Source organism: Hordeum vulgare, chromosome 6H, assembly GCF_904849725.1.
Source record: "Hordeum vulgare subsp. vulgare chromosome 6H, MorexV3_pseudomolecules_assembly, whole genome shotgun sequence".
Lineage (NCBI taxonomy): Eukaryota > Viridiplantae > Streptophyta > Magnoliopsida > Poales > Poaceae > Hordeum > Hordeum vulgare.
In genome coordinates, this window is record NC_058523.1 from 129,542,839 (window position 1) to 129,552,582 (window position 9,744).

A 9,744-nucleotide genomic window follows, 5' to 3' on the forward strand; every position below is an offset into this window, starting at 1 on the left:
AAAATAGGAAATCGGAGGGAAGAAAACTCCTTGAAGATTTTGGGGTGCACACCACCCTTCTTCATACCCAAGGCAAGCATCTTGAACTCAGATTTGCCTTAAGTTGTGTGATTGCTTGCTGCGATGTTAGCATGCATAGTTATGTTACTCGAATACAACCCCACTCCATAGTAGCATACCTTTCATGGATTGCATGTGATATGTGTGTGGTGGCTTCTAAGCATATGATGCCAGTGATGTGTGGGTACTACCTCATGCCACGTGTGACTTGCTGGTCTGGACAACAGCTACTTCTCAAACAACAGCGCCAGAAATTGACACGTTGACGGAGACTTGCTTGCGTTCATATTTCCCTTGAAGAGGAAAGGGTGATGCAGCACAGGAGCAGTAAGTATTTCCCTCAGTTTGAGAACCAAGGTATCAATCCAGTAGGAGAATATCGTCAAGTCCAGAGTACCTGCGCAAACACAAAAGAGCTTGCACCCAACGCTTTTAAAGGGGTTGTCCATCCCTTCAAGATTGTTTGCAAAGTGAGATTTGAAGGCGGAAAGTGCAACGAAGTAAAAAGTGTAAGGCTGAAAATATGGTGTGAAGTAGACCCGGGGGCCATAGTGTTCACTAGAGGCTTCTCTCAAAATAGCAAATATCATGGTGGGTGAACAAATTACTGTCGAGCAATTGATAGAACCGCGCAAAGTCATGACGATATCTAAGGCAATGATCATACATATAGGCATCATGTCTGAGACAAGTAGACCGATACTTTCTGCATCTACTACTATTACTCCACACATCGACCGCTATCCAGCATGCATCTACTGTATTGAGTTCATGACGAACAGAGTAACGCCTTAAGCAAGATGACATGATGTAGAGGGATAATCTCAAACCAATGATGAAAACCCCATCTTTTTACCCTTGATGGCAACAACACGATGCGTGCCTCACTACCCCTTCTGTCACTGGGTGAGGTCACCGCATGGTATGAATCCAAAACTAAGCACTTCTCCCGTTGCAAGAATCATTGATCTAGTTGGCCAAACAAAACCCACAACTCGAAGAGAATTACAAGGATATGGAATCATGCAAAAGAGAGATCAAAAGAAACTCAAATAAGATTCATAGATAATCTGATCATAAATCCACAATTCATCGGATCTCGACAATCACACTTCAAAAGAAGATTACATCGGATAGATCTCCATGAAGATCATGGAGAACTTTGTATTGAAGATCCAAGAGAGAGAAGAAGCCATCTAGTTACTAGCTATGGACCTGTAGGTCTATGGTGAACTACTCACGCATCATCGGAGAGGTCATGGTGTTGATGAAGAATCCCTCCGTGTCCAAATCCCCCCTCCAGCAGGGCACCAGAACGTGCCCCAGATGGGATCTTGGGGAGACAGAAGCTTGCGGCGGCGGAAAAGTACTTTCGATGATCTCCTGATTTTTTTGGGATTTTTAGGGAATACATAGGCGCAAAACCTAGGGCAAAGGGGCCTCAGGGAGCCCACAAGCCTGGTGGCCGCGGCCCCCCTAGCCGCGCCGTGAGGGCTTGTGGGGGTCCCTGGTGGCCCCCCTGTCCTGATTCTCCGGCTCTCCGATCTTTTTCTGTTCCGGAAAAAATCTTTTTGACAGTTTCATTCCATTTGGACTCCGTTCAAAATCCTCCTCCGAAAGGGGTCAAAAACATGGAAAAAACAGGAACTGGCACTTGGCACTGAGTTAATAAGTTAGTCCCAAAAAATATATAAAAGGCATACAAAACATCCAAAGTTTGACAAGATAACAACATGAAACCATCAAAAATTATAGATACGTTGGAGACGTATCAAGCATCCCCAAGCTTAATTCCTGCTCGTCCTCGAGTAGGGAAGTGATAAAGAATGAATTTTTGATTGGAATGCTACCTAGCATAGTTGTCCTTTGCAACTTGTTTCATGCGACATGAATGTTCAGATCCGTAAGATTCGAAACAATAGTTTGCTATTGACAAGAAAACGATAATACTTCAAGCAAACTAGCAAGGTAATCATGAACTTTCAAAATAACAAGGCCAAGGAAAGTTATCCCTACAAAATCATATAGTATGGCTATGCTCCATCATCCTCACACAACTAATGTAAATCATGCACAACCCCGGTATTGGCCAAGTAATTGTTTTCGCACTCTTACTTTCTCAAACTTTTTATAACTATCACGCAATACATGAGCGCGAGCCATGGATATAGCACTATAGGTGGAATAGAGTGTGGTGGTGGTTGTGAGACAAAAAGGAGGAGATGGTCACATTGACTCGGCGTATCAAAAGGCTATGGAGATGCCCATTAATAGATAACAATGTGAATGAGTTGGGATTGCCATACAAAGGATGCACTAGAGCTATAAGTATGTGAAAGCTCAAAAGGAGAACTAGTGGGTGTGCATCCAACTTGCTTGCTCATGAAAACCTAGGGCAATTTTGAGGAAGCCCGTCATTGGAATATACAAACCAAGTTATATAATGAAGATTCCCACTAGCATATGGTAGTGAAAAACCAAGAAGCTCTCAATCATGAAGAACATGGTGCTATTACGAAGTACAAGTGTGGAAAAAGATAGTAGCATTGTCCATTCTCTCTTTTTCTCTCTTTATTTATTTATTTATTTTCCATTTGGGCACTTGGGCCTCTTTTTCTCTTTTTTATTTTTATTATTTGGGCTCTTTGGCCTTTTTTTTATTTCCTCACATGGGACAATGCTCTAATAATGATGATCATCACACTTTTATTTACTCACAACTCAAAGCTTAGAACAATGATGACTCTATAGGAAATGCCTCCGACAGTGTACCGGGATGTGCGACGATCTAGCATGGCGTATGATGTTGAAACATCTCGCTAGCTATCTTACGATCATGCAATGGCAATATGAGAGTGACGGGACAAGTCATGCGACGGAACGGTGGGAGTTGCATCGCAATATATCTCGGAATGGCTATGAAAATGCCATAGTAGGTAGGTATGGTGGCTGTTTTGAGGAAGGCATATGATGGGTTTGTGCACCGACGAGAATTGAGCGGCACCAGAGAGGCTAGCAATGGTGGAAGGTGAAAGTGCATCTATACCATGGACTCACATTAGTCATGAAGAACTCACATACTTGTTGCGAAAGTTTTTATTAGTAATCGAAACAAAGTGCTAAACACATACTCCGAGGGGAAGGGTTGGTAGGTGTTAACCATCGCGCGATCCCGACCTCAACACAAAGGATGACAATAAATAGATCAATTATGCTCCGACTTCCTAACATAGCGGTTCACCATACGTGCATGCTACGGGAATCACTAACTTCAACACAAGTATTTCTAGATTCACAACACCCTACTAACATAACTCTTAATAGTACCGAATCCACGCCTCAAAACTAATTGAGAGGAATCAAGACTTCTCTTTCTACTCCATGCACATGAAGATGGAGGTTTTTGTATCCTCTTTGGGTACCTATCACATTTGGGACTACTTTAATAGCATAAGCCAACTACCAAGTCACGCACCGCCGTGCTCTAAAAGATATAAGTGAAGCACATAGAGCAAAAGTATCTAGCTCAAAAGATATAAATGAAGCACTATGAGCATTCTAGCAAAATCACGATGAGTGCATGTCTCTATCTCTCAAAAAGGTGTGCAGCAAGGATGATTGTGACACAACAAAAAGAAAAGACTCCTACGATACAAGACGCTCCAAGCAAAACACATATCATGTTGTGAATACAAATATAGCTCCAAGTAATGTTACCGATGGATTGAAGACGAAAGAGGGGATGCCTTCCCGGGGCATCCCCAAGCTTAGGCTTTTTGGTGTCCTTGAATTTGTCTTGGGATGCCTTGGGCATCCCCAAGCTTGAGCTTTTTCCACTCCTTATCTCTTTGTCCATGAGAACATCACCCAAAACTTGAAAACTTCACAACACAAAACTTAAACAGAAACTCGTGATAACATTAGCAAAAGAAAACAAACTACCACCTCTTTTGGTACTGTAGCAAACTTGAATTCTATCTATATTGGTGTTGGGCTACTGTATTCTCACTTTTCCATGGCTATTACCCCCCGATACTAACCATAGTTTCATCAAAACAAGCAACCAACTCAACAAAACATAATCTGTCAAAAACAAACCAATCTGTAGAATTATGTATACTTCGTATAATTATGGTACCTAAAAAAATCTTAAAAATTACAACTTCCTGGGAAAAAGGCATATCAACCAGCAGCAAAAAGAATCAACTCAAAATCTCTTTCTTAATAAAAATGAAAAATCATCTCGTGAGCGAAAAGTTTCTGTCTTTTTCCAGCACGATCAAACAACCATCACCAAGACTAGTCATAAAGGTTTTGCTTGGCTCAAACACAAAAAAAACACAATCACAACAGAATTATGAAAGTGTGGACGCAAAAAAACAGAAAGAAAAAGATAAATTCATTGGGTTGCCTCCCAACAAGCGCTATTGTTTAACGCCCTTAGCTAGGCATAAAAGCGATAGAATCATGTATCATCGTCTTTGGTGCTCAAACCATAAGTGGCCCTTATCATTGATTCATAAGGCAATCTTATTTTCTTTCTAGGAAAGTGTTCCATGCCCTTCCTTAAAGGAAATTGAAATCTAATATTCCCTTCCTTCATATCGATAATAGCACCGATAGTCCTTAGGAAAGGTCTACCAAGAATAATAGGGCATGTAGGATTACAATCAATGTGAAGCACAATGAAATCCACGGGTACATAGTTCCTATTTGCAATAATAAGAACATCATTGATCCTTCCATGGGTTCTTGACAGTAGAATCAGCAAGATGCAAATTAAGAGAACACTCTTCAATCTCATTAAAACCTAGAACATCACATAATGACTTTGGAATCGCGGAAACACTAGCACCCAAATCACACAAAGCATTGCACTCATAGTTTTTTATTTTGATTTTGATGGTAGGTTCCCACTCATCTTGAAGCTTTCTAGGGATAGAGACTTCCAATTCAAGTTTCTATTCAAGAGATTTTATCATAGCTTCGACGATATGATCGGTAAAGGCCTTGTTTTAGCTATAAGCGTGTGGAGAGTTTAACATGGATTGCATCAAGGAAATGCATTCAATCAAGGAGAATCTATCATAATTGAATTCCTTGAAATCCATAGTAGTAATTTCATTAGTACTCAAAGTTTTAATATCTTCTACTCCACTTTCAATGCTTTTAGCATCAAGATAGGTGGACTCCGAATCATTGGGGCACTTTTCAACCAAAGTGGATTCATATCCAGCCCCGTAATTATTAGGTTTGACACAAGAAAACAATGATTCAATGGGAGTCACACCAAGCACTTTAAGATCTTCATGATTCTTATCACGAGAACACGCCTTTTTAAGCCATTCATATCTAGCACGAATTTGGGCGGTTCTTTCTTTGCTCTCAATCATGGAAACACGCATAGCTTTCAAAGTTTCATCCATATTGATCTTGGGAGGAGCACATCTAACTTTCAAAGCATCAACATCACTAGACATTCTATCAACGCTCTTAGCCAAATCGCCAATTTTGAGTAAATTTTCCTCTATGGACGCATTGAAAATCTTTTGAGAGTTGATGAAATCTTTGATATTACTCTCTAGATCAGAGGGTAATCTATTGTAATTTCCATGAGTATTGTTGTAGGAATTTCCAAAGTTATTAGAGGAGTTACTAGGAAAAGGCCTAGTAACATAGTTTTCTCTAAAAGCATTGTTATTGCCAAAGTTATTCCTACCAACAAAATTAACGTCCAAGCTAGCGTTGCTACTCTCAATCAAAGAAGACAAGGGCATATCATTAGGATATAAAGGAGCACTTCTACTAGCAACCAAATTCATTAACCCATCCATCTTAGCACTCAACTAGTTAATTTCTTCTATAGCGTGTACCTTCTTACTAGTAGGTGACCTTTCAGTGTGCCACTGAGAGTAGTTTGTCATGATATTGTCTAGGAGCTTTGTGGACTCCCCTAACATGATTTCCATGAACGTTCCACCTGAGGCGGAGTCCAAGATATTTCTAGAAGCGAAATTCAAGCGAGCATAAAAGATTTGTATAATCATCCAAAGACTTAAGCCATGAGCGGGACAATTTCTAATCATCAATTTCATTCTCTCCAAAGATTGTGCAATATGTTCATGATCAAGTTTCTTGAAATTCATGATATCATTACGGAGAGAGATAATCTTAGCCGGAGGAAAATACTTGGAAATATAAGCATCTTTGCACTTATCCCAAGAATCGATACTATTTTTGGGCAAAGAAGAAAACCAAGTTTTTGCGCGATCTCGCAACGAGAAAGGAAAAAGCTTCAATTTAATCACATCATTATCCACATCTTTCTTATTTTGCATATCACAAAGCTCAATGAAGGTATTGAGATGGGATGCGACATCTTCACTAGGAAGGCCAGAGAATTGCTCTTTCATAACAAGATTCAGTAAAGCGGCATTGATTTCGTATGACTCCGCACTAGAGGCGGGAGCAATCGGAGTACTAATAAAATCATTATTATTAGTATTCGAGAAGTCACAAAGTTTGGTGTTTTCATTCATGGTGACTTTGGCAAGCAAGAAAGTACACAAGCGAACAAAGAGCAAGCGAGAAAAAGGGCGAACGAAAAGGCAAACGAAAAAGGAAAATTGGTGAAGTGGGGGAGAGGAAAACGAGAGGTAACTGGCAAACAAAGTAAATGCAAGAGATGAGTTTGCTACACCTACTTGGATGAGTTTTTGACTTGATCCTCCCCAGCAACGGCGCCAGAAATCCTTCTCCTACTTCTCAAACGACAGCGCCAGAAATTGACACGTTGACGGAGACTTGCTTGTGTTGGTTTTTCCCTTGAAGAGGAAAGGGTGATGCAGCGCAGGAGCAGTAAGTATTTCCCTCAGTTTGAGAACCAAGGTATCAATCCAGTAGGAGAATCTCGTCAAGTCCAGAGTACCTGCGCAAACACAAAAGAGCTTGCACCCAACGCTTTTAAAGGGGTTGTCAATCCCTTCAAGATTGTTTGCAAAGTGAGATCTGAAGGCGGAAAGTGCAACGAAGTAAAAAGTGTAAGGCTGAAAATATGGTGTGGAGTAGATCCGGGGGCCATAGTGTTCACTAGAGGCTTCTCTCAAAATAGCAAATATCGCGGTGGATGAACAAATTACCGTCGAGCAATTGATAGAACCGTGCAAAGTCATGATGATATCTAAGGAAATGATCATACATATAGGCATCACGTCCGAGACAAGTAGACCGACACTTTCTGCACCTACTACTATTACTCCACATATCAACCGCTATACAGCATGCATCTAGTGTATTGAGTTCATGACGAACAGAGTAACGCCTTAAGCAAGATGACATGATATAGAGGGATAATCTCAAACCAATGATGAAAACCCCATCTTTTTACCCTTGATGGCAACAATACGATGCGTGCCTTGCTACCCCTTCTGTCACTGGGTGAGGTCACCACACGGTATGAACCCAAAACCAAGCACTTCTCCCATTGCAAGAATCATAGATCTAGTTGGCCAAACAAAACCCACAACTCGAAGAGAATTACAAGGATATGAAATCACGCATAAGAGAGATCAGAAGAAACTCAAATAAGATTCATAGATAATCTGATCATAAATCCACAATTCATCGGATCTCGACAAACACACCGCAAAAGAAGATTACATCAGATAGATCTCCCTAAAGATCATGGAGAACTTTGTATTGAAGATCCAAGAGAGAGAAGAAGCCATCTAGTTACTAGCTATGGACCCGTAGGTCTATGGTGAACTACTCACGCATCATCGGAGAGGTCATGGTGTTGATGAAGAAGCCCTCCGTGTATGAATCCCCCATCTGGCAGGGCACCAGAACATGCCCCAGATGGGATCTTGCGGAGACAGAAGCTTGCGGCGGCAGAAAAGTACTTCCGATGATCTCCTGATTTTTTTGGGATTTTTAGGGAATATGTAGGCGCAAAATCTAGGGCAAAGGGGCCTGAGGGAGCCCACAAGCCTGGTGGCCGCGGCCCCCCTGGCCGCGCCGTGAGGGCTTGTGGGGTCCCTGGTGGCCCCCTGCCCTGATTCTCCGGCTCTCCGATCTTTTCCTGTTCCAGAAAAAATCTTTTTGGCAGTTTCATTCCGTTTGGACTCCGTTCAAAATCCTCCTCTGAAAGGGGTCAAAAACATGGAAAAAACAAGAAGTGGCACTTGGCACTGAGTTAATAAGTTAGTCCCCAAAAATATATAAAAGCCATACAAAACATCCAAAGTTTGACAAGATAATAGTATGAAACCATCAAAAATTATAGATACGTTGGAGACGTATCAACAACCTCAGAGAAAGGTTTGTCATGGTAAGTATGAGACCATGGACTTATATCCTTTTGGGACGAGTGTGGTCAGTGAGGGCATACCTAGGTGTGATGGTGGTAACCCTATGGTGTATCATTTAGAAAAATTGTGTGGTGCTAAACCTTGGAGGAAAACTTAACCCTCTTGAGTCGACCGTAGATCGAGTATTGTGAGTGCGTCACCTACATCTCGTGCTGCCACGAGTCTTTCCAAAAGGGAATATGGCTTAGTAGGTCATAATCCTATTACCATGTGCACACCAAGTAGAGGAGCCAGGATGAAGGTTCCATGGCCATGGAATAATGCTTGTCATCCGGTCAGGGGGCATGGGGGTTTCCGATCTCGGACCAAGATGGGAGGGCCATCCTCTTGGAGTGCACGGTATAAATTTAATACATGCTATTCGAGGATGTTGGCCTCCTCGTGTTATAATTTTTCCATGGAAGCGTAGTCCTGGTGATTCCGGACCCCTCTGGGTAAAAATGGGTGTGTGCTGGTTTTGAGTGGTTACTTGTAAAATACCGTACACGGGATTAGTCCTAGTGACTATTGAATCCCGTTGGTTGTGGGTAAAGAGTACACCCTCTAGAGAGTCAAAAACTATTCGTTTAGCCACGTCCACTATCAAGGATGATAGGTTGACAGGTCAAGTGTCGTTCTAAGTGTCGGTCTTTGGAGGAATAAATTGAAACATGATGACGATCATGAACTCGGATGACAAGCTTAATTATTACGATTTTTGTTGTGGACTAATGATTGCTCGTATATGAGTTTTGAGTATCCTTGGGACGGTTCTACCTCCCGGATACTCGATGTTATTATATTTATAGAAGCCATTTCCGTGGTGTCGCGTAGATGCCCGAGTGTGGCAATTGTTGGTATTTTCATACGAGCCCTTTCTATGGTGGCGCTTAGACACCCGAGTGTGGCAATTGCTATTACTTTCATATGAGCCCTTTATGTGGTGTCGCTTAGATGCTCGACTGTGGCAACTGTTATCAATACCATATAAAGCCATTTTCGTGGTGTCGCGTTGATGCCCGACTGTGGCTACTGTCGATACTTTCATAATAGCCCTTTTGTGGTGTCGGCTAGACGCCCTATGGTGGCTCGCTTGTTATTACACATTTTATCATTATTATATGTCATAAACCCTTTTTGTGACGTCGTCCAGGATGTCCAACTACGACATGCCTGTCATTATATTATAAGTCCTTTATGCAGTGTCGCCCAGACGCCCGAGTATGGCTTATAGTGCACGTCTTTACAAGGTGTCGCCTCAGACGCCCGTTCGACACCCTTAAAATTTACTATTTCCCCTTTTACCTTGCTTTCTTATACATCATGAGTAGAAATG

At 41.6% G+C, this 9,744-nt stretch overlaps 1 pseudogene; it reads left to right on the plus strand.

Annotated features, from left to right (window-relative positions):
- The first annotated feature begins 200 nt into the window (after positions 1-200).
- LOC123404351 lies at positions 201-8,819 on the plus strand (annotated as a pseudogene).
- The last annotated feature ends 925 nt before the right edge of the window (positions 8,820-9,744 follow it).